We start from the raw sequence: 26,457 nt of genomic DNA, 5'->3' as shown, positions 1-26,457 counted from the left end.
GAACGTTTCCATCACCTGTTTATCCTCCTAGTGCCCTTAGATATAAAGACATTGTGTGAAATATTGCGGACACCCCTGGGTTATCCAAGTTATATGATTGCTTGCTGCTAGTTTGGTAGTCTAGCCCTTATTTAGTTAACCTAATAATCTACTAGAACTGTCAAGTGAGGGCAGGAACATAATGTGTATAAAGAGGTCCTAGCTCATCACCCCCTAGCTATACTCTTACCCTATTTATTTTGGGGCATATTTATGTCAATGCATATATTGGTGTCATAATAGCCATATTGAAAATTAACATAATGCTCATTGAAGACATTTAGAGGGGTCCTAGACAGAGTGTAATGTAGAGTACCTATACATCACTAATACACTTGCTGCTATTATTTTTGTTAATCTGTGCATAGTATACTCCATACCTACAGTGAGTATTCTTTTGTATTAACAATGTTGTAGGTCCTTAATGTTATCTTAGCTTGCTTTTTTGTTTTTATCATGTGGCTGGCGGACGGCTTTTGTGTTAACAGATGTGGATACCTAATCTTTACACCTCACCTGTGGGTTAGTGGGGAGCCCTGGGAGAGACACTTCTACAAGTGTAAGTGAAACAAATGCTGCAACGGTTACATAACAGCCGTGTTGTACGTGGGTTACTGACACAATACCTTTAATGATACTGATAAACCCTGCATATGTGTTTGTCCAGTCTGGGGGTTAGAGGGGGCTCCCGATAGGGACAAGTATATATTGCCATTGTATTTTTATGTATCATTATCCTTTCACTATTACTCGAGACAATCCTTGCATAATATGTGTTCCTCCCTCTGGACCAGTGGCCAGGGTCTGGAGGGAGTCCATATAAAGGAAATATAGCCCACAAACACGCCAACCTAGGATCAACTAATATAAAATCTTATATATAGCAAGGAGAAGGGCTACATTGGAGAGCTGGTTTCACTAACAAGGGAAGTCTATCTTGGAGTTGAGGGTCATAATACTCAAGAGATAACTCATTCCCACAAGATCGATGTAAGCTTAAACTATTTAGTCTGATGATGTTATATGGCAGGACCCCATAGCATGGTAGATGGGTCCCAGACTCAGTAAGATGCCCAGTGTTAAGTTATCTATAAAATTCTAGTTCATTTTAGGTGTGAAGGTCAGCTAAGGAAATATTATGTTTAGAACAAGTACCACATTTTTAAATCCTATATTTTGTTATGCCTATCTACCCTTTGGTTCAGTTACATAGGATATTCCGTACTAGTTCACCTCCCCCCCCCCTCACCCATTTATAGAGCCCTCACCAGGGTTCAAATTTGGCGGACTATTTTCGCCACAAACCCCCCTACTTTACAGGAACATAATCCTCCCATTGCTAGAATTATCTTGTTTATCTTTTAAGTAGGTGTTTTTGATTCTGCATATGGTTATACCTATTTTTGCTAAATCTGTGTCCATTATTCTTAGACATGTGTACTTGAATTTCATGTTTGTATCTATCAGACTAGGGGTCCTGCGTGGCCCCATTTGTTACTTTTAACCTTTAAAATGAATAAAAACTTAAAAAAAAAAAAAAAACCCGACAGGGATAGTGAATGCTCCAATATAGGGCCAGATTACCAGAGGAGTGGGATTTAAGGCTCCCGCTCGAGTGTTAACTCCTCTAGAAGCTTTTTGCGTGCGTCGGGTTGGCTTGTATTACAAGTTGAAAGTAAACTTGACGAGTGTAAAAAGCTGAACTTACAATATCAGATGCATGATAACGTATATTCCCACATAGAAGTCAATGGATCAAAAAAAGTGGAAAAAAATCTAACACCCTACTCAAACACAAACCCAATTGTATATTCTCAAGTGTGATAAACCGACATGAAAATATGACTATTTCACATTCACATAGAAGAATATGTTCTATTTATTCACAAATATATATTTCTATATATATGATTTTTTTTAGCACAATATATATATATATATATATATATACCTATATTTATATATAATTATATATGGTTTAGATATATACAGATATATATATAGGAAAATCTATTTAAAATACATAAAACATATTCTGTTATGTGCAGAACTTTGGAATGTGAAATATTTCCATTAAAGACACAATTAAATACTTTCTCAAATGTAAATATTGCATAAATATTTTTTATGTTTGCATCCAATGAACTTGTCTATATATGTATACATATGTATTTATGTGTTTATATGTGTATATGTCTGTAAATACATATATACACATATAAATACATAAATACATGTGTATATATATATACAGTGGGGCAAAAAAGTATTTAGTCAGCCACCAATTGTGCAAGTTCTCCCACTTAAGAAGATGAGAGAGGCCTGTCATTTTCATCATAGGTATACCTCAACTATGAGAAACAAAATGTGGAAACAAATCCAGACAATCACATTGTCTGGTTTGGAAAGAATTTATTTGCAAATTATGGTGGAAAATAAGTATTTGGTCAATATCAAAAGTTTATCTCTATACTTTGTTATATATCCTTTGTTGGCAATAACAGAGGTCAAACGTTTTCTGTAAGTCTTCACAAGGTTGTCACTCACTGTTGCTGGTATGTTGGCCCATTCCTGCATGCAGATCTCCTCTAGACCAATGATGTTTTGGGGCTGTCGCTGAGCAACACAGACTTTCAACTCCCTCCATAGGTTTTCTATGGGGTTGAGATCTGGAGACTGGCTAGGCCACTCCAGGACCTTGAAATGCTTCTTACAAAGCCACTCCTTCGTTGCCCGGGTGGTGTGTTTGGGATCATTGTCATGCTGAAAGACCCAGCCACGTTTCATCTTCAATGCCCTTGCTGATGGAAGGAGGTTTGCACTCAAAATCTTACGATACATGGCCCCATTCATTCTTTCATGTACACGGATCAGTCGTCCTGTTCCCTTTGAAGAGAAACAGCCCCAAAGCATGATGTTGCTTCACAGTAGGTATGGTGTTCTTTGGTTGCAACTCAGCATTCTCTCTCCTCCAAACATGACGAGTTGTGTTTCTACCAAACAGTTCTACTTTGGTTTCATCTTACCATATAACATTCTCCCAATCCACTTCTGGATCATCCAAATGCTCTCTAGCATACTTCAGATGGGCCCGGACATGTACTGGCTTAAGCAGGGGGATACGTCTGGCACTACAGGATCTGAGTCCCTGGCGGCGTAGTGTGTTACTGATGGTAGCCTTTGTTACGTTGGTCCCAGCTCTCTGCAGGTCATTCACTAGGTCCCACCGTGTGGTTCTGGGATGTTTGCTCACAGTTCTTGTGATCATTTTGACCCCACGGGGTGAGATCTTGCGTGAAGCCCCAGATCGAGGGAGATTATTAGTGGTCTTGTATGTCTTGCATTTTCTAATTATTGCTCCCACAGTTAATTTCTTCACACCAAGCTGCTTGCCTATTGCAGATTCAGTCTTCCCAGCCTGGTGCAGGTCTACAATTTTGTTTCTGTTGTCCTTTAACAGCTCTTTGGTCTTCACCATAGTGGAGTTTGGAGTGTGACTGTTTGAGGTTGTGGACAGGTGTCTTTTATACTGATAACAATTTCAAACAGGTGCCATTAATACAGGTAATGAGTGGAGGACAGAGGAGCCTCTTAAAGAAGAAGATACAGGTCTGTGAGAGCCAGAAATCTTGCTTGTTTGTAGGTGACCAAATACTTATTTTCCACCATAATATGCAAATAAATTCTTTCCAAATCAGACAATGTGATTGTCTGGATTTGTTTCCACATTTTGTCTCTCATAGTTGAGGTATACCTATGATGAAAATTACAGGCCTCTCTCATCTTCTTAAGTGGGAGAACTTGCACAATTGGTGGCTGACTAAATACTTTTTTGCCCCACTGTATATACACACACACATACATATACATCTTTAGACATGTATGTATCTCTATGTTAAAGCCCTTTGCCTGCTTTTTTTTTTACACCTGAGACCTCATATCTTTGAGCCCTTATAAGTTTTTTTGTGCAATATATATTTTTTTATCATTTTTATTAGATGGTGTTATTATGCACTTTCAAATGTATTTTTGATGTGTTTTGTGACACTTTTATGTTTTCCTGAACAGTTAACTAGAGCTGTGAGGTCGCGCTAACCTGACGGGTGTTAACTTCAATAGTTCTCAAGTGATCACCTTTGTGCGACGTGTGCAAACAAGCGCCATAAACCCTTTCTGCTTACGCATAACTGTTAGTACTCCACTCATAATCTGGCCTATAGTGTTTCTGATAGTAAGCAATCATAGTACCGTTAAAATGAATGTAGTAACTAAATTGTGATAGATTATGCTATTTATTGAAACCCCGCTTGCACACAAACTCCACTCGACTTCGGCTCTTTGCACGCGTTGGTTATTGCGTGTATTACAAGTTGAAAGTAAAGTTTTTCCGCTCGCGTGCTAACCTGAGTTGAAGTAAGAATATTGCAACCACATTAACATACTCACTCCATAGACTTAAAAAGAGAGGGAAAAGCGAAAAAAACACACAACCATACTTGCGCGCTAATCCGAATCGCCATAAGCCCCCTACTCTATTAACTCCTAAACCATCACACAGCCCACTACGAAGTACCCCACTACACTATTGCAAAATACCCACTAACATCTAAACCCCTTAACCATGTAACCCTCCTAAACTAAGTTACCAGAAAAAAACTAACATTGCATAAAAAAAAAATACCGTTACAGAAAATAAAAACATAACATTACAGATAAAAACAAATAAATTGCCAAAAATAAAAAAAATTAGTTATACTTATTCTAAAACTAAAGACCCACTTAAAAAAAAACACCCCAAAATAAAAACCCTATACTAACACTAAACTAAACTATAGCAATGGCCCTTAGAAGGGCTTTTTGTAGGACATTGCCCTACAGTGATTAAGCTTTTTTTCACAAAAAAATACAAACCCACTCTACAATACAAGTAACACCCCCCCCCCCCCCCCTCCAAAAAAAAAAAAAAAAAAGTTTATTTTTTGTAAAGGTAGCTTTTTTACATGTAATGTTATTTTAATTTTTTTCTTCATGTAATTGTATTTTTTTTTTCTTTCTGGTAATGTTAGTTTGTTTTTGTTTTTTGGTAATTTAGGGGGTGTTAGGTTAGGGGGAGTTAGCTGGTTAGGGGTTTTAGTTGTTACTGGTTATTGCGATTGGGGTTGTGGTGGTTTAGGGATTAATAATGTAGAGGGGTATTTTGGAATGGGGTTGTGATGGTTTAGTGGTTAATAGTGTAGAGGAGTATTTTATGATGGGGGTTGTGTCAGTTTAGGGTTTAATAGTGTAGAGGGGTAGTTTTCTATGTGGGCGTGAGGTGGTTTAAGGATTAATAGTGTAGTTAAGTGCAACTATTTCCTCTAGCCAAACTCTTTACACAAACGTTCAGGTCACATAAGTTTGAGTGTTAAGTGCATGATAAAAAGGAAATACAATAGCACTTGCTTTGAATTTCAAATGAGCAGTACATTTATTTTTCTGTTAAATTTAAAATGTAACTACATTTTCACTCCCCGGTATCATGTGACAGCCTCAGCCAAAGTAAATATAAAAAGATTGTGATAATTGAAATAAACTGGAAAGTTGTTTAAAATTGTATGTTCTATCTGAATAATGAAAGCTTAATTTTGAATTTAGTATCCCTTTAAGAGTTAAGGGATTGATTCTGTGTACATAAGTTTGCAGAAGAATAATGTGATTACAGCCTTTTTCTCAACTTTGTTTGTTTATTTCATAATTGTTTGTGCTGTGAAAAAGAGACATGGGCCTCTACTTATCAAGCCGTCAACCGCAAATACGCTGGAATTCCGCAGCGTATTTGTGGCGAGGCTGATTCGCCTTAGTTATCAAAGGCTAGAGACCGGCAAAAGTAGAATATAGTGACGTAAGCTTCGATCCGCCGGACTCAGTCCGACACAGATCGATTCTTATGTCACTACAGATGTTCCGAACGCAAGTTCGGCACAATCTGACTACTTTTGGTAGTTATCAAATAACTAGCAGGTACGCTCTGCACTATTCCGGCCCAGCGTACTTGGTTTTCAATCGCCACCTACATTATACCTATTAACCCCTAATCTTCCGTCCCCTATACCGCCGCCACCTATATTAAAGTTATTAACCCCTAACCTGCGGATCCCGGACCCCGCCGCAACTAAATTAAATTTTTAACCCCTAAAACGCCGTTCCCGGACCCCGCCGCCACCTATATTAAACTTATTAACCCCTAAACCTAAGTCTAACACTAACACCCCCCTAACAAATATTATTTTAATAAATCTAAATACATATTACTATTATTAACTAAATTATTCCTATTTAAAACTAAATACTTACCTTTAAAATAAACCCTAAGATAGCTACAATATAACTTATAATTATATTGTAGCTATTTTAGGATGTATTTCTATTTTACAGGCAACTTTGTATTTATTTTAACTAGGTTGAATAGTTATTAAATAGTTAATAACTATTTAATAGCTACCTAGCTAAAATAAATACAAAATTACCTGTAAAATAAATCCTAACCTAAGTTACAATTACACCTAACACTACACTATCATTAAATTAATTAAATTAATTAACTACAATTAACTAAAATTAAATACAATTAAATAAACTATAGTACAAAAAACCCCCACTAAATTACAGAAAATAAAGATTTTTTACAAGAAGTTTAAACTAATTTCACCTAATCTAAGCCCCCTAATAAAATAAAAAAGCCCCCCAAAAAAATAAAATGCCCTACCCTATACTAAATTACAAAGTAATCAGCTCTTTTACCAGCCTTTAAAAGGGCTTTTTGCGGGGCATTACCCCAAAGTAATCAGCTCTTTTACCTGTAAAAAAAAATACAACCCCCCCAACATTAAAATCCATCACCCACATACCCCTACTCTAACCCACCCAAACCCCCTTAAAAAAATCTAATACTAACCCCCTGAAGATCACCCTACCTTTAGCCATCTTCACCCAGCGGGGCCGAACTCTTCATCCAAGCGGGGCAGAAGAGGTCCTCCATCTGGTAGAAGTCTTCATCCAAGCGGCGTCTTCTATCTTCAATCATCCGGAGCGGAGCGGAGCCATCTTCCAACCAGCTGACGCGGAGCCATCTTCTTCCAACGACGTCCTAACACCGAATTAAGGTACCTTTAAGGGACGTCATCCAAGATGGCGTCCCTCAAATTCTGATTGGCTGATGGGATTCTATCAGCCAATCAGAATTAAGGTAGGAAAAATCAGATTGGCTGATTCAATCAGCCAATTGGATTGAAGTTCAATCCTATTGGCTGATTCAATCAGCCAATCGGATTGACCTCACATTCTATTGGCTGTTCCGATCAGCCAATCTGATTTTTCTAACCTTAATTCCGATTGGCTGATAGAATCCTATCAGCCAATCGGAATTTGAGGGACGCCATCTTGGATGAAGTCCCTTAAAGGTACCTTCATTTGGTGTTAGGACGTCGTTGGAAGAAGAATCTCTGCGTCGGCTGCATGGAAGATGGCTCCGCTCCGGATGATTGAAGATAGAAGATGCTGCTTGGATGAAGACTTCTACTGGATGGAGGACCTCTTCTGCCCTGCTTGGATGAAGAGTTCGGCCCGGCTGGGTGAAGACAGCTAAAGGTAGGGTGATCTTCAGGGGGTTAGTGTTAGTTTTTTTTAAGGGGGGTTTGGATGGGTTAGAGTAGGGGTATGTGGGTGGTGGGTTTTAATGTTGGGGGGTTGTATTTTTTTTTTACAGGTAAAAGAGCTGATTACTTTGGGGCAATGTCCTGCAAAAAGCCCTTTTTTAGGGCTGGTAGAAGAGCTGATTACTTTGTAATTTTGTATAGGGTAGGGCATTTTATTTTTTGGGGCGGGCTTTTTTATTTTATTAGGGGGCTTAGATTAGGTGTAATTAGTTTAAACTTCTTGTAAAAAAAAATTATTTTCTGTAATTTAGTGTTTTTTTTTTTTTGTACTATAGTTTAGTTTATTTAATTGTATTTAATTTTAGGTAATTGTAGTTAATTTATTTAATTAATTTAATGATAGTGTAGTGTTAGGTGTAATTGTAACTTAGGTTAGGATTTATTTTACAGGTAATTTTGTATTTATTTTAGCTAGGTAGCTATTAAATAGTTATTAACTATTTAATAGCTATTCTACCTAGTTAAAATAAATACAAAGTTGCCTGTAAAATAAAAATAAATCCTAAAATAGCTACAATATAATTATTAATTATATTGTAGCTATCTTAGGATTTGTTTTACAGGTAAGTATTTATTTTTAAATAGGAATAATTTAGTTAATAATAGTAAGTTTTATTTAGATTTATTAAAATAATATTAAAATTAGGGGGGTGTTAGTGTTAGACTTAGGTTTAGGGGTTAATAAGTTTAATATAGGTGGTGGCGGTATAGGGGGTGGCAGATTAGGGGTTAATAAGTTTAATATAGGTGGCGGCGGGGTCCGGGAGCGGTGGTTTAGGGGTTAAAAATGTAATTTAGTTGTGGCGGGGTCCGGGAGCGGCGGTTTAGGGGTTAATTAGTTTAATGTAGGTGGCGGCGGTGTAGTGGGGGGCAGGATAGGGGTTAATAAATGTAATGTAGGTGGCAGTGGGCTCAATTCCTTGGATATCTTTTTATATCCCTTACCTGTTTTATACAGTTCAACTACCTTTTCCAGTAGACCCTTTGACAATTCTTTTGCTTTCCCCATGACTCACACTAATTACAAGATAACAGATCACAAATGAGGATGGTTACCTTTAATAGCCATTCAAACCCCTTTGTGTCAACTTGTGTGCATGTTATCAGGCCAAAATCACCAGGGTATGTAAACTTTTGATCAGGGTCATTTGGGTAGTTTCTGTTGTCATTATGATTTAAAAAGAGTAAACACAGTTGATTGATAATAAATGTGTTCAGCCAAACACTAACCATGAAGGAAAGAAAAGTTTTTGTGTTATCATTCATATTCTCTGAAAAATGGCCAAGAAATCATAAATTCTGCAAGGGTATGTAAACTTTTGAGCACAACTGTATATATATATATATATATATATATATATATATATATATATATATATATATATATATATATATTATATATATATATATATATAATATATAGAGAAAATAACTAATTGTGTAAACCATTTACAAATCTAAACAAGTCAGAAGACTTGCTTTAAACCCAGAAACTCTCTGACTACACTGTTTCCAATGCAGCAAAGGAATCTGGGTAAGATATGCAAATGAGGTTCACAATGACTCACCTTATTACTATATTAATATATATATTCAGAGATAAGTAGATACAGTAGATACACACACACTAATTATTTGGCCTTTAAATCATGGTATTATGTATCCATACACTTTTATAATAATATATGCATTAATGAACTGCTTTCAGCAAGATTGTTTCATCCATAGCAAGTTTTCTCTCTGCATTCCTAAATGAAACCTTATCTTGTCGTATTCTCTTTCAGACCTAATATACTTCTTATCTTACTTATACAAACACGTTCCCTATATATGTAGTTGTTTATAGATCATTAGATGTTGCTTTACTTATTTCTGGTTTCCTGTGCTGTTGCATATGGAAAACTTCCTATGTAACACAGCAGTACTTTTCCATTTACTTGCAAAGTTTTATTATAAAAACATCCACTTTATACAGACAATGCTTCGATCACAACCACATAATGCATATTCTCTATTTAAATATATTCAAGGTACCACCCACTAATTACCTTTAACTCTTTATTGTATACATATTAAACTCTTTACATGTACTGGTGCCATCTACTTGTAAAGACCATATTAATTTATCAAAATTAAAAAAATTACATATCTGCAAACTCCTTTACCTCTTTCTAGTTGCATCACTGTAGAGCAGTGCTTTCCAAACTGTGTGTCGTGACACTTTAGTGTGTCGGCAGCAGTGTGTAGGTGTGTCCCAGCTTCAGCACAATTTTTTTTAAATTTATTTTGGTTTCCGACTTTACGCCTGCTTGCTATACATATCACGTAGTTGACACGTGATTGATACCTAGTGGGTCACAGATCATCTTAACCTATTGGTGCAGCTCAGTGGGAACTGAAACTATTCCCATTGGCGGCACATTCTCTCCTGACTGCACGTGTAGTCTCCTCAAATCGGCTTGTGATTGCATGTGTAGTCAGTGAGTGGGACAGCAGTGTGTTTGCAGCGCAGTCAGTAGTCAGTCGGACTCGCGGAGCTCTGAGGGCGGCAGCTTAAACGCTGAGCTGAAGTCAGAAGTCAAAGTATTTTTTGCAGCTAGCTCCCAGCAGTGCATTGCTGCTCCTGTTCTTGATATATGGATAGGAAGTTTAAAGTTTTAGTGGAAGCTTAAAAATGCTTGATGATGAAATGCGAGTGTCTATCTAATATTCCACCAAATATTCAGAAACTGTGTTCATCCCATCAACTTCATACATCCCATTAAAATATTAAGTAGCTATTGGTGATATTATTTTTTTAATTCTTGCACATACTTACATACTGTTACTTGTAAATACAGTTTGTTATTATATAATTTATGTATGTGTCCGTATATCTTAAAACAAATTAGTTTAACCTCCTGTTTGCTAGTACAACTGAACTACTGTGTCGCGAAATTATGTACGTCTAAAATGTGTGTCACCAACATGACAAGTTTGGAAAGCTCTGCTGTAGAGGATCATGTCCACCCGACATAACTAAATGCCGACAGCATATCTGATCGGGATGATTGCAGTCCGCCACCTCATCGTACATCGTATCATCGTATCATGTCCGCTCGCACTTTGATAAATTGACCTCTAAGAGGGGATAACCTCTAAACATACATACCAGGTTATACAAACCCATACCCTGCTACCTGCCTCTTATCACACCAGTCTTGTTATCTAAAGCCAAACTTGCCTCTGAGCCTTGTAACAGCTCGGCAGCTCAGAAGAAGCATAGTGTATGATCTGCTAAATGCACCACAATAAATACATATGATTATGCTTTACAAGCCAAATTGAATTCAAACTCAAACTATATTTTTCTTATGTCAACAGAAAACAATTCTTACACATTATAATTTCCATTTCTTGACCTATATTTCATTACATCATTCATCAAGTGAGATTGTTAAAGCGTCATAAAGATGTTTTTATGTGCACTGACTATATTTAGGGGCCGAATTATCAAGCTCCGAATGGATGCCCCTGTTTCCGTGTGAGCCTTTAGGCTCGCCAGAAATAGCAGTTATGAAGCAGCGGTCTAAAGACTGCTGCTCCATAACATGTCCGCTGCCTCTGAGGCTCCGGTCTTCAATCCACCCAATCCTATACAATCGGTCTGATTGGCACCCCCTGCTAGCGGCCATTCATATGCTGTCTGCGTTTATTGATGTGCAGTGGACATGATACGCTACATCGTATCATGTCCGCTCGCTCATTAATAAATAAGCCCCTTAAACTCTAGTTTGCAAATGTTCAATATACAAAGTAAAGGTTCAAAAATCCTTTAAGTTGTATGTTTTTTTCTCTCATCAGTCAAAGAGATGTGCCCTGGAAAAATAAAAAGCATCTTTGATATTTGTAACTTAAAGGGACAGTATACACCAATTTGCGTATAGCTGCATGTAATAGACACTTCTATAGAGAATAGTATGCACAGATACTGATCTAAAAGTCCAGTATAAAACCATTTAAAAACTTACTTAGAAGCTCCCCGTTTAGCTCTGTTTAAAAGGTAGCTGAAAAGCCCACTGCAAGTGGGAAATAGCAGACAATCCCCCCCTTTCTTTTCATATGAAAAGACCCTTTACACAAACATAAGCAAGTTGGAGTAGGTATACCTCAGTATTCTCCTAAAACTTTGGGGCTTGGCTAGGAGTCTGAAAATCAGAGCAATGTTATTTAAAAATAAGCAAAATTATACATTTAAAAAAAAAAAAAACTGTATGGGCTATATAAATGGATCATCTACAAAACATGTATGCAAAGAAAAATCTAGTGTATAATGTCCCTTTAAGGATTGAGCAGCACCCAAGAGGAAGCTTACATGTATCTGACATCACAGTTTGTTCTGAAGTGTGCAACATAGAATACAGAATGGCTTTCGAGACTGCAATTTTAGTTTTCTTGTTGTAGACAGATAAACAGACTGTCTATAAGAAAAATTAATAGAATATCTAAAAAGTGTAATCTAAGTAAACAGATATTCTTCTTGGAATAACTTGTTTTATAAAAATACGTAGGCATTTTACAAGTGTGCTGGTTCAAAAATAAAATCTCAGATGAATATATTTGAGCCAAAAATATTTGACAAAGGGTTAATCATAGCAAACATTTATGTTTCATCTACAAGAAATAAAGAAAGAAAAAAAAAGGTCTATCTGGATCGTTTTAGTATAAATTTATACTGTAATATATATAAATACTGTATATTCCAAATATATCAGAGAAAAATTATAGTGGGATGTTTTAACTCTTATGTACTGATGCAAGGATAGTATGATCTATTGTCAACGTTCTGTCTGTTTTTCATTTTTGTGATGGCAACCCAAAAAGTGGGATTTAACCCCTGGTGTGGGTATCTCATCCTTGATTTTAAATTGGTTACAAGTTAAGGCTTTGCGCTATTATTTTTTAATATTTTGCATAATAAGTATTATCATTGAAGCGTAAAAGGCGATTGCTCTAGCGCAATCACGATTTCGCTGCACTTGTAATATCAGTGGAATGAAAATGGCTTGCGAAAACACGATTGCGCTAGCACAAAACTGTTTGCACCTTACTTGTAATCTAGCCCAAAATGTATATCTTTATTAAGATAGACATTGGTTGTTTTTTTTTGTAGAGTTGTCTAAAAATCTCATATGGCCATTTAAACCTTTCTTGTCAGTAATTCAAATACTACTGAACACATTTGTTTAGTTTGTATCAGTGGTGGTCGTAGGGGTTGCTGGGAAGTGTTGTACGTCCATATACATTACAATAGGACTATTATACTACAGAAGTGCTGGCTGCCCTAAGTATGCAGGGTACAGATTGTTTTTATGTTTTCAGTATTTTTTGCAGATCAAGAAGAGAAAGAAGGGAGAAGAAGGATTTAAAATTAAAACAGGTAAGAATGTATGTCTTGCACCCTTGATATTTTAATTGATGGTCAAAGTTTTGCACCACAAATTTATGGTCTAGAACCACCCACATCCAAACTACAATGGTAAATTGCAGCTATTTAAAGAGGACAATAAATGTTTCTTGCTCTTATTTAGCTAACTATGCTTGATCCAAGGTTTCTAGAGAGGCCAAAATGCTAAGAATTTGCATAGATTTTAAAATCTAGGGTAAAAAAAAAATGGCTATTTAATTTGCAGCCTTATGAAAGCATAGGTTAGACACCTCTAGTGAGAGTGGAACAAGCACAATTTTGACATGCAAACGGGTTTTTTAATACACTTATTCCATTAAAAAAACCATAACAATTTGAAAATTTGCTTTTAAATGGATTTTTCTTACATGATTCAGATCAATTTAAAAAAAAAATGTTTCACACATTCTATTATCAAATTTACTTTGTTCTAATGGTATTATTTTTTTAAGACAATTTATTGGCCAGTAGTGTGCATGTGCATGGGGTATTGTATGATAGCAGAATGCTTTTAAGCACTTTGTGGTAGCAGTGTTTCCACAATGTATAACATTGTTGAAAATATTCTTGCAAACCAGCTGCCATATAGTGCTCCAGATATGTGCATGCTCCTAAACCTACCTACTTGCCTAACAAAGGATATCAAGAGGACAAAGAAAATGTAATAATATAATTAAATTTGATTTTTTTATTTTTTTTTAAATGGGTCCGCAAATACATTCCAATAAAAAAAAAGAAAAACTGCATAAATTAATTTACTGTTGATGAATGCTTTAGTATTAAGCTTGTGTAACCCAGATGATGACTAAAATATGTTTTCGTTTGATTCACACTGGGACATACATTACATCATGCACCATTACTTTTTTACATGCCCGCAATTTCAAGCCAATTTTATGTACTTTGTTATTATTACATTTCCTCAATTTGCTGAAAGCTAAAAATTTGTTTAAGGCTTTTATTTTTCCTTAAAGCTTTTTTTTTTGTGGCTGTGATCATATTTATTAACTGTTTAGCACATGCTTTCAAATGATGTGTCATGGTTTTGTCAATTATGATTCTATATTTTGTGTCTAATTATTTTTAAATTGTCAATCCCAAGTTTACATTTCAATTATCTATTTCAAATGGCATTAAAGGGATATAACATTAAATACATTTTTTTTTAAAATTAAGCAAAACTAATTGAATTACCTTTGTGAAACCATCACTGACTCCTTTTGAAAGGGCCATAATACCCACATTTTTAAACACTTGAAAGTGATGCAGCATAGCTGTAAAAAGAAAGATATTTTATCTCAAAAGTTCCTCAGTAGCCACATCCCATTGTAAAGGATTTCTAAGCAGCATATTAGTGTGTCTGTCCTGGGACAGCTGAAAGGATGAGCCTTGTGCACTCTCATATTAATTCCCTATTCAGATTAGGGAAGTTTACAATGAAATCTCATGAGAGTTAAGTCAAATCTCATGAGATCACAGTAAAAGAGTTCATGACCTCAGCACTGCTGATGCTGATTGGCTGCTGTTCATTTCTTCATTTTTTTTTTTTTTACCTGCAGCTGGGAGCAGCTGAGTATAACTTTTTACACAGAACTTACTCTGCTGAGCTGAGGAGATTGTGAGGTAAAATATCTTCCTTTTTTACATAAAGATGCTCAGGTGATATTTTCCTGTCAGCTTTTTGCAGTTATACTGCATCAGTTTCAAGTGATTTAGCATATGAATATTATGTCCCTTTATTAAAGACACTGCTGCATCTGCTCATTTCTGTTGTGCTTCAAATGTGTATGGTTATGAATCACTGTCATATCAGTCCTAAATTGGCCACAAGCTAAAGCAAACCTTGAGTGTTGCTGATTTAAGTGGTCAGTCCTGTAGAAACCAATGGACCTCATATTGATTCATATCACTATGAGCTTTACTGTGGCAACATCCATCATGAGTTAAAATATTATAAACATTTAGGGCCAGATTACAAGTGGAGCGGTAGTTAACGTATTACAAGTTGAAAGTAAATTGTTTTCGCTCGTGTGCTAACCGACGCGTGTAAAAATCAGAACTTAGAATATTGTGCGTGGAAGTCAATAGAACAAAAAAAGTGGAGAAAACATCTAACAACCTACGCAAAACAGATCGCATAGTCTCACGTGCGCTTTCGCAACATGAAAATATAAATATTTCACATTCCAATGTTCTTCCCATAGCACATTATGTTCTATTTATTCATAAATACATATTTATAGATACAGTATATCTGATTTTTTGTTGTTGTAAAAATACATATTTACACCTACTGTATATATACATGATTATATATAGGTATAGATATATACAGATATATATAGGGATATCTATTTTAAAAATAGCTAGCACATATTCTGTTATGTGTAGAACATTGGAATGTAAAATATTTACAGTAAATACACAGTATAACACTTTATTAAAAATGAATATTGCATGAATATGATTTTACATGTTTTCAGCCACTTAACTGCAAAGGGCTCCAATGCACTTATATATATATATATGTCTATATGTGTACATATGTCTATATGTGTACATATGTATTTATGTGTTTAATTGTGAATATGTGTCAGTAAATATATATATATATATTTTATATATATATATATATATATATATATATATATATATATATATACCGTTTATACACACATATAAATACATAAATACACATGTACATGCATATATACACACACACACACACACATATATATATATATACTGTATATATATATACATACATATACATATTTAGACATGTATATGTATGTATCTCTTTGCCTGCCTTTTCTTCTAACACCAGAGACCTCACATCTTTGAGCCCCTTTTTTGTGCAATATTTTTTTTATATATTTTATTAGTGTTATTATGAGTGTAACTGTACTTTGTAATGTATTTTTTATGTGTTTTGTGAAACTTTTTTGTTTTGTTAAACAGTGTTCCAGAGTTCCGAGAACGCACTATCCAGATGAGCATTAACTTCAATTGCGCTTAAACGATCGCGTTTACTTTCAATTGTAATACGAGTAAATAAAACGACACGCAAACATTCGTGATAGACCCCTTTTCGCTCTCACGTAACTGTTAGCGCTTCACTGGTAATCTGGCCCTTAATTAAAAAAAAACGGTGAAATTCCTTATGCATAGCTTATGATACTTAAATCTGGTGTGTAAACTGCAGATTCATCAGCAATATAAAGTATCCTTTAATTATATCTTGATAAAAAATAATGATATCTCTAGTAGTGCACAGAGCAGATTCTTTAACAGAAAGACTTGATGCATGTATTTTGAATACTATATTTATCAGAATAGCTATCATTAAAAAGTATAAAGATACATATTTTTAATTGATACATACTGATATTAGTTATTCCTGAACATATCTAAGATTGGAGTGTGAACAATATAAAGTAAACGTTTGCTGTATCTCTAGTAGTGTGTGACCATGGTCATTTGTCCTACATTTCTTGCAATGTTTTATCTTGATACAGAATGTGAGCTCAATCCTATTGGCTGATTGGATCAGCCAATAGGATTGAAGCTCAATCCTATTGGCTGATTGCATCAGCCAAAAGGATTTTTTACCCTTTAATTCCGATTGGCTGATAGAATTCTATCAGCCATTCAGGAATTCAAGGGACGCCATCTTGGATGACGTCATTTAAAGGAACCTTCATTCTTCAAGATCCATCGAAAGAAGAGAATGCTCTTCGCCGGATGTCTTGAAGATGTAACCGCTCCGCGTCGGAAGGATGAAGATAGAAGATACCGTTTGGAAGAAGACTTTTGCCCGCCTGGAGGACGACTTCTTTCCACTTGGATGAAGACTTCTCCCGGCTTCGTTGAGGACTTCTTGCCGCTTGGTTGAAGATTTCTCCCGGCTTGATGAGAATGGATGTCCGGTTTTCAAAAACTGTAAGTGGTTAGTGTTAGGTTTTATTAAGGGTTTATTGGGTGGGTTTTATTTTTAGATTAGGGGTTTGGGCACAGAAAAAGAGCTAAATGCCCTCTTAAGGGCAATGCCCATCCAAATGCCCTTTTCAGGGCAATGGGGAGCTTAGGTTTTTTAGATAGGATTTTTTGGGGGGGTTTGGTTGTGTGGGTGGTGGGTTTAACTGTTGGGGCATTGTTTGTATTTTTTTTTCCAGGTAAAAGAGCTGATTTCTTTGGGGCAATGCCCCGCAAAAGGCCCTTTTAAGGGCTATTGGCAGTTTAGTTTAGGCTAGGGTTTTTTTTATTTTGGAGGTTTTTTTTATTTTGATAGGGTTATTAGATTAGGTGTAATTAGTTTAAATATTTTAAATTTCTTTTTTCTTTTTTGTAATTTAGTGTTTATTTTTTTTTAATTTAGGTATTTGTATTTAATTAATGTAATTTATTTAATTGTAGCGTAATGTTAGGTGTTAGTGTAAGACAGGTTAGGTTTTATTTGACAGGAAAATTTGTATTTATTTTAACTAGGTAGTTAGTAAATAGTTAATAACTATTTACTAACTAATCTACCTAGGTAAAATAAATACAAACTTAGCTGTGAAATAAAAATAAAACCTAAGATAGCTACAATGTAACTATTAGTTATATTGTAGCTAGCTTAGGGTTTATTTTATAGGTAAGTATTTAGTTTTAAATAAGAATTATTTAGTTAATGATAGTAATTTTTATTTAGATTTATTTTAATTATATTTAAGTAAGGGGTGTTAGGTTTAGGGTTAGACTTAGGGTTAGGTTTAGGGGTTAATAACTTTAGTATAGTGGCGGCGGTGACGTTGGGGGCCGCAGATTAGGGGTTAATAATATTTAGATAGTGTTTGCGATGCGGGAGTGCGGTGGTTTAGGGGTAAATATGTTTATTATAGTGGCAGCGATGTCCGGAGCGGCAGATTAGGGGTTAATATTTTTATTTTAGTGTTTGCGATGCGGAAGGACCTCGGTTTAGGGGTTAATAGGTAGTTTATGGGTGTTAGTGTACTTTGTAACACTTTAGTTATGAGTTTTATGCTACAACTTTGTAGTGCAAAACCCATAACTACTGACTTTAGATGGCGAAACGAATCTTGTCGGTATAAGCTGTACCGCTCCCAGGCAAAACTCGTAATACCGGCGCTTATGGAAGTCCCATTGAAAAAGGACTTTTTGAAAGGTGCAGTAGTTACGTTGCGTTACGGCCAAAAAGGTGTGCGGTACAGCTATACCTACAAGACTCGTAATAGCAGCGGTAGTGAAAAAGCAGCGTTATGAGCCATAACTCGTATTGTAATAATTGTCACTATATTTAACGGCATACTTTTGATGTTCAAACAGATATCACCTCACACTAGCACCAAGGGGTTCCTAACAATATCTGACGTTCACTTTACATCCCCTTAATATACATGGCCCATTCTAAACACACAACTCCACGACAGTCAACCCTCATATATCAAAATACAAAAGGCCTAAACTCACCCCAAAAACGATCTAAAGTCTTATCAGATTTGGCTAAAAGACACGTTGACATTCTCTTCTTGCAGGGGACACATTTTAAATACAGCAAAGAGCCAAAATATTTTGGGAAAATCTTTACTACTCACTATCATACCTCTGGACCAATGGAAAAAGGAGGAAGAAGCATTTTAATAAATAAATCCCTTCCCTTCGCACTTTCACGTAGCATCACTGACAAGGAGGGCCGAATTTATAGGCCTAGTAGCTCTGTTGTATGGCAGACCTATAACGCTGATCAATATACTGTATATGCCCCAAACACTAACTAAGCCTATTTCTTTAAAAATATATTTATAGATCTTGCGACAGGCCCAGTATTCTTGGCTGAGGACTTTAATACTCTGCTGCAACCTATGCAAGACAGCTCCAACCCTAATATAAAAGTTCCCAAAAAAGTTACCACTACTCTATGGAATGGATTAAAAGACCTTAATCTATACGATACCTGGAGATACACCAAGACACTAGAGATTTTACTTTTTTTTTGCACCCTAATAAGACATATAGTAGGTTAGATTACATCTTTATGGACCAAAAAGACTTATTTCCAAATACATTGTTGCAAAATATCCCCTACTTCTTGGTCACACCACTCTGCAGTTAAACTAAAAAATATCCTGGCCACTGAACCATGCCTTTGGAAATTAGACGACTCACTCTTAGACTACTTGCACAACCACTAGCATAGCCAACACAATTACAGAACACTTCAATATCAATGTAAACTCAATCAATAATAATAACTACACTGTTTAAGAAGTGCATAAATGAATCAAATTTAAGGCTAAGCATCACCAAAAGTATCGTAAACAATATAATGACCTAACAGACCAATTCGCACTAGACCTTGCATTAAAAAAAGACCCAACTAATCCTACTATCATAAAAGAACTACAATCAGTACACACAGAACTAGATCACCTCTTAGACAAAGAATATCAGGCCCTACATAAGAAAACTAATAGTATGTTTTACTTTGAAAACAATAGAGCCGGGAAATTATTAGCAAGAGCACTGAAAAACTAAAAATTTATATATATACGAACTACGTATACCGCACAAAAAGCCTCTTAAAACAACAAAAGATATCTTACATTCTTTCCATGAATACTATACAGATTTATATTACTTAAAACAAGAACCCCCCTTCCAAGCTCATCTCTCTAATTTATTGACATATAGGGCTCCATGTACAAAGCAGCGAAAGCTGCTCTGGAGCCTTTGCGGGGCAGGTTCGCATATGCAAGCCTGCTTCCCGTAATGTAAGAAGCAGCGGTCATTAGACCGCTACTTCCTACACCCTACGCCACGCTCGCTCTCGGTGATTGACAGCCCCTTCAGTCGCGTGATTGTTCACGCGATTGAAGGGGCGGGCATTACACACTCCGATGAGTGTGTAATGATACATACGGGCAAGCAGATCAACAGATCCGCTGCCCGTGTGTAGCGGAGGCGGGAGGACAGCTTCGCTAGTTAAGAAGCTGTCCGCCTGTCGTTTAGTACATGGCGCCTATGATGACTGCAACCTCGGACCAACGGCAACAACTTAACAGACAGATCACTGTTCAAGAAACCATGACAGCAATTAAAACACTGAAAAATAGGAAGAGCCCGTGGATTCATGGCCAGATACTTTTGAACATTTTCCTCCATTCTAGCTCCCTTTCTTACCACAGTATTTAATGAAGCAAGTAATGACAGCCCATTCCTGCCCTCGATGCTAGAGGCACATGTAGTGGTGATCCCTAAACCAGGTAAGCCACCAACAACACACACACATTTTCAACCAATTTCCCTCATAAATACTGGTGTCAAATTATATGCAAAAATTCTAGCTTCTTGTATAAACTCGGTCCTCACTTTTTTATACAAATTAATCAAGCAGACTTTACCCCTACCACAGAGGTTAGAGATAATATGAATCAAAATACTAACCCTCATGGAATATGCAGACAGACAATGCATCCCATCAGTATTTCTCTCGATGGAAGCAGAAAAAGAATTCAACCGGCTAGATTGGCTATTTCTTAAACAAGCAATAATTACATTCGGATTTGACCAAGACTTTGTCAGAAAGATTTTCACCCTATACAACGCTCCCTATGCAAAAATCAGACTAAATGGCTCTTTTAATCTGTTCCAGATTTCAAATGGCACAAGACAAGGTTGTCCCCTGTCTCCCCTGCTATTTATAATTGCTATGAAAATCCTAGCCTCAACCATAAGACATAACCCGAAATATCAGGACTCACTATAGGCCCTACAGAATACAAACTCTCTCTTTACACCGATGATATATTTCTGACCCTGACAGAGCCTGAAAAATCAATACCTTCTCTCATCCAAACATTACACCATACGGCACATAGTTCAATTTTAGCATCAACATAATGAAATCAGAGCTGTTAAGCATTGGCTTATTACACCTGACAATGGACAATATTCAACAACAATTTCATTTTCGTACCCAATATAAAGCTATTAAATATGTAGGAGTCCATATGTCACTGCATAAAGATGACACAATATCTTTAAATTATACCACACTGGAAACCACCATGCAAAATACATTACGGTCTTGTGGAACCAAACCCCTTTTGTAATGAATAGACTGGTAACGTGAGAGTTAATCTTTAGTAAGTGGAATCTCAGCTGTAGAACTAATGTCTTGTGTTACTTGTAACTAAGTGGTTGATATGTATCACAGTTCACCAGAATGTTACAAAGTAGAATGTAACACCAATTAGTAAAATTGTGAGTTAGTCTGGAATATGTTGCAGTACTGATAGTGCAACACTTAACTCTAGCTATAGTATAAGGAGCTCTGTGGAATAGAGTCAGTATCTCCACAGTGTATACTATGTGAGTATCACTTGTACCCTAGTAATGCAGAGCTCTGAAAGAGAAGTATTCACAGTGGTGTCTGGAACCTGTTACGTCACAGGGGGCGTGGCTCTAACACGCCGATTGGATTACCAAGTCTCTGGCTATATTTGTCTTCTCTGGTATGTTTTATACTAGGTACTCACTGACAACTGCGTAGAAGGATCTGGCTGAGCCTTTGAGATGAAGGATACAGCTTATGCTGTGGAGTGACAGTGCCCGATACCTGTTACGTCACAGGGAGTGTGGCCTAATGTCGCCGTTTGTTTCAAACAAGATACGGCTTAGTAAGTGCAGTTACCACTTGAGCTGGAGTTGCTATGAGGTCCTTCAAATGCGAGAGGCAGTCTGTTTAGGGTAAGGAATCCGGTGGTGGAGATGTGAGTCAGAGAAGGTACATGTTACCCTGCTATCCAGTGAGAGGTGCTTGCTGCTGTGGTGAATAGCAAGGGGCTCTGGATGTTGTTCAGGGTAGGATAAAAAGGCAAAGGTAAATCCTTGTGGGTGTTTATATCCTATGCAAAGGAAAATTTATGTAGGTAGCTGTAGATCAGAACTTGTAAATTCACTTATGGAGAGATGTGCAGCGTCTAGCATATCTCAAGCAACAAAATACTAAGCACCTGTCTGGTGTTGATTGACAGGCTTTATAGAGGAAGTGGGTGGAGACAGGTAAAAGGTAGAACCCTGACATCACCCCCTCGTCAAAGAAGTGCTCCCAGAGCTTGAGGTCTAGGACGGTCATAGTGCCTACGGTGAAAAAGAGAGACCAGGGCAGGAGCATTCAAATGAGAGGAAGGTTCCCAAGAATCCTCATCGCTTGTGTACCCTTTCCACTTCACTAGATACTCCAAGTCTCCACTCCTATATCTGGAGTCTAGTAAGGTTTGGACTTCAAATTCCTCAGAATCCAGTATCTCCGAGGTAGGTGGAACCACGATGGTGGAATCTCTCATTCCGTGTGCCGGTTTGAGTAACAACACATGAAAGCTGGGATGTATCTGCATTGAGGCAGGTAAATCCAAGGTTACTGTGTTGGGGTTAATCACTTTGAGAATGGGGAAGGGACCCAAGAAGAGTCTACCCAATTTCTTGCTTGGGACCTGTAGCTTCAGGTTCTTTGTGGACAACCAGACAAGATCGCCTACCGCGTAAGTAGGTGGAGTACGATGTCTCAGGTCATAAAGTTGTTTTTGCGACTTTTGCGCTTGTTTGATGCTGGAACGGAGGTTCTGGAAAGTCTCTAATAAAGTATTAGTCAACTTGTCAACCTTAGGGGAGCTGGAGATTGTTCCAGGAGAAAACTGAATCGTAGGATGGAATCCATAATTGGCATAAAACTGAGTCATTTTTGTGGTTGCATTCACAGAGTCATTAAAGGCAAATTCCGCCATAGGGAGATATTGAACCCAATTAGTTTGGTGTTGAGAACAATAGCCATGGATGTACTGTTCCAGCCATTGATTGGCACGCTCTGTCTGGCCATTGGTTTGGGGGTGGAAAGACGTACTGTAACAATGGTCTAATTGTAAAAGGTTACATAGTTGTCTCCAGAACCTTGACGTAAATTGCGTACCATGATCCGAGGTTAGAACCCGTGGTACACCATGTAGCCTGACTATATGTTTTAGGAACAATTGAGCTGTCTCCGATGATGTTGGGAGCTTGTGGAAGGGGATAAAATGTGCCATCTTACTGAATAGATCTATTGCCACTAGGATGGTATTCTGTCTATCTAGAGAGAGGGAGTTCCACAATGAAATCTAAACCCACACGTTGCCATGGTTTCTCTTGAATCTGTATGGGCATGAGAAGTCCATAAGGGGATCTTTTTTCAGGTTTTGTTGTAGTACAAATGAGACAGGAATGGATATACTTAGAGACAGCGTCCTTCAGGTTTGGCCACCAGAATTCTCTTGCTATCTTTTCGGTGGTTAGATTAATCCCTTGATGACCAGAAGTAGGTGGATCATGTAAATGCTCTATCGTAGATGTTCATAGAGTAGGTGGTATGTAAAGCTTATCCCCATGGTAGTACATTCCATTTGGTCCTTTGGTGAGCTTATAGGTTGATAGCTGTTTGTCTTCTGCTAAAGCTTTCTTTATTTCCTTGGTAAAATTATCGGTTAGTCCAAGAAAACGTTCACTGGGAATTATTTGTCCTGTTGCTGTTGGTGTTACTGGTAAGGTGTTTTTACGGGACAGAGCATCCGCTTTGCCATTCTTCCTTGCAGGTTTGTAAGCAATGATGAAATTGAAACGGGTGAAATAGAGGCACCAACGGATATGTCTGGAGGATAGGGTCTTGTTTGATTGTAAGTATTCCAAATTTTTATGGTCGGTGTATATAGTTACAGGTTCTACAGTCCCCTACAGGAGATGTCTCCAGTGTTCCAGTGATCACTTGATTGCTAGAAGCTCCTTCTCTCCGATCGGATAATTCCGTTCGGCGGAATTCATGACCTTTGAAAAATACGCGACAGGATGAATGGGTTCAGAGAGTGATTGTCGTTGAAAAAGAATGGCACCAATAGCGTAATCTGATGAGTCAACCTCTAAGATGTAAGGTTGTGAAGGATCGGGGAAGCGAAGAATAGGTGTAGAGATGAATCTCAGCTTTAATGTATTGAAAGCTACTGTAGCTTCAGCGTTCCATTGGAAAGGGGTTGTAACCCCTGTGAGTCGAGTTAATGGTTTAGCGACTCGAGAGAAATTTTTTATGAACTTCCTATAATAGTTTGCAAACCCTAAGAAGCGTTGTAGTTCCTTCCTGTTCTTAGGTCGGAGCCAATCCCTTACTGTCTGAACCTTTGTATCTTCCATCTTTATTCCTTCTGGACTGATGTAGTAACCAAGATAGGATAATTCTTTTGTATGGAAGAGACACTTCTTAGGTTTTGCGTATAAGTGGTGTTCTCTTAATCTTGTCAATACCAACCTAACGTGTTTTATATGATCTTGTAATGTGTTGGAATAAATGAGAATATTGTATAGATAAATTACTATACAGATATCGAGAAGATCTGTGAAGACATCGTTGATGAAGTGTTGAAAAGTGGCAGGGGCATTGCATAGCCCAAATGGCATGACCAAGTATTCAAAGAGGCCATACCTAGTACGGAAAGCAGTTAGCCACTCATCCCCCTTTCTGATACGAACGAGGTTATACGCCCCTTGGAGATCCAGTTTAGTAAAGATCTTCGCTTGATAGAGTCTTTCGATTAGTTCGGGGATGAGTGGCAAAGGATATCGATTTTGACCGTCTTCTTGTTCAATTCGCGATAGTCAATTATCGGTCTGAGACTGGAATCCTTATTTCTCATGAAGAATATGCCACCACCTGCTGGGGAGGTTGAGGGTCGGATGAAGCCCTTACACAAATTGTAATCAATGTAGGACTTCAGGTGTTCTAATTCCGGCTGGCTAAGAGGATAGAGATGTCCGTAAGGTATCATTGCTCCAGGTTGTAGTTCTATGGGACAATCATACTCCCTGTGTGGTGGTAGGGAATCCGCTTCCTTTTTACTGAATACATCGGAGAAATCAGCGTATTCCTGAGGGAGAGTAGTGGTTGGATCAGTTACTTGTAAAAGGAGACCCCTGTGAGGGAAGCAAGTTTTGGTGCAATAAGGAAAACCCAAGGTGACCTGTAAAGCAGTGGCGTCACTAGGGGAGTGCGGGGGGTGTGGGCTGCACCTGGGTGACACCTTCCAGGGGGTGACACTACCAAAAAAATTATTATTTTTTTTTTTAATTTTATTGAAATTCAAAGAAATACATGTAGAGATGCATAGATTTTTTTTATTACAGGGGCAGGCACTTGTGAACATTAATGGGACTGGGGACTGCTAGCCTAAACCTGCCTGCCTATCTGTGCTCACTGCTCAGTGATGTGTGGAGCAGTGGAGTCACTCACTGCTGTGTTGTCTCTCTAAACGGGAACTGGGAAATCGTGAGGGGGATGCCTGGCACCTGACCGCATGACTGTCTGACAGTCTGTAAAGTGAAGGAGCCACGTATGATGCCCACCAGACCGTTACGGTCACGGTACACTAAGTGCACACTGAAGAGGTAGGAGGGGAGGTCGGGCGGCGGTCCGGGGGTGGGCAGAGTGCAGAGGTGATTGGCCACAAGAAGCGGTAGGCACGCGGCCCGGGGCTGTGCACTGACAGACTTGGAACTTAGTAAGAGAGCAGAATTTTCATAGTTTGCGTGCCTAAACCTTTTCTTTATTGGTTTATTTTAGAGTGCTCTGTTTATGTTTCATTTGATGCTCTGCTGAGCCAGGGAGCAGCTCTAGACATGAGCTTTATAATTAATGCAGTGCAGTTTACATATTTAGTATGTGTGTGTGTCTGAGTTTTTGTGTGTGCGTGTCTGAGTTTTTGTGTGTGTGTGTCATTGTTTTTGTGTGTGTGTGTGTCTCAGTGTTTTTGTGTGTGTGTCTGAGTGTGTTTCCAAGTGTTTGTGTGTGCGTCTGAGTGTGTTTTTAAGTGTGTCTGAGTGTTTGTATGTGTGTGTGTGCCTGTGTTTTTGTGTGTGTCTGCTTTCTGGGGGGGGGGGTGACACCATAACTTACCGCACCGGGTGACACCAACCCTAGTGACGCCACTGCTGTAAAGTCTCCCAGTTTATCTGGGGTTGGTGTAAACATAGCCAATTCAAGCCTAGAACAATTGGAAATAACGGGGAAGGTAATACATCGAAAGTTAACAACTCTGTATGTCCAACAGCTGTTGTGACCTGTATAGGAATGGTGTTGTGTGTGATCGGACCAGTGGTGATGGTGGACCCATCAATGACTCGAATAGAGACAGGGTTTTTTTTACACACCAGTGGTATTTTATTTTGTACAGCAAGGTTCTTATCTGTATAGTTGCCAAA

This window comes from Bombina bombina, chromosome 2 (genome assembly GCF_027579735.1).
Source record: "Bombina bombina isolate aBomBom1 chromosome 2, aBomBom1.pri, whole genome shotgun sequence".
NCBI lineage: Eukaryota > Metazoa > Chordata > Amphibia > Anura > Bombinatoridae > Bombina > Bombina bombina.
The sequence above is the reverse complement of the archived record's forward strand: the minus strand, read 5'-3'. Positions refer to the sequence as shown.